The sequence below is a fragment of the Oryzias melastigma genome, linkage group LG5, assembly GCF_002922805.2.
Source record: "Oryzias melastigma strain HK-1 linkage group LG5, ASM292280v2, whole genome shotgun sequence".
In the NCBI taxonomy this organism is placed as follows: domain Eukaryota; kingdom Metazoa; phylum Chordata; class Actinopteri; order Beloniformes; family Adrianichthyidae; genus Oryzias; species Oryzias melastigma.
This window is the reverse complement of record NC_050516.1, coordinates 7008659-7009045: the sequence shown is the minus strand read 5'-3', so window position 1 is coordinate 7009045 and position 387 is coordinate 7008659.

The following is a 387-nucleotide window of genomic DNA, read 5'->3' as shown; positions in this document are numbered from 1 at the left end:
TGAGGCGATCGATGAGTCGCGGACAAATGTAAAGCATTGATTGTCATGTTAGCCAAAAGGAAATAATTGGTCCAACTTTTTACTTGTTTGAACGTTTATTTTAATACCATCAAAAAACGTATAACTTGTGTTATTGTGTCTCGCTACGCAGCACGCGAACGGGCTGCTGCCTTGACGTCATCTTAAAAGCTCTATTGTAGTTCCAACAGAATTCTCTTAAAAACAATGCCATAACAGCACAACTCTGAGACAGCAACTCATTAGAATGTGGAAGAAACCACTTTTTAAGCCTGATCCACATTGATTCAAATGACAGTCTACATGTCACAAACACTTATTAGCGTGTGTACTTGTAGCCGTAGCGTTCCCAGTGACCGTCATGCAGGA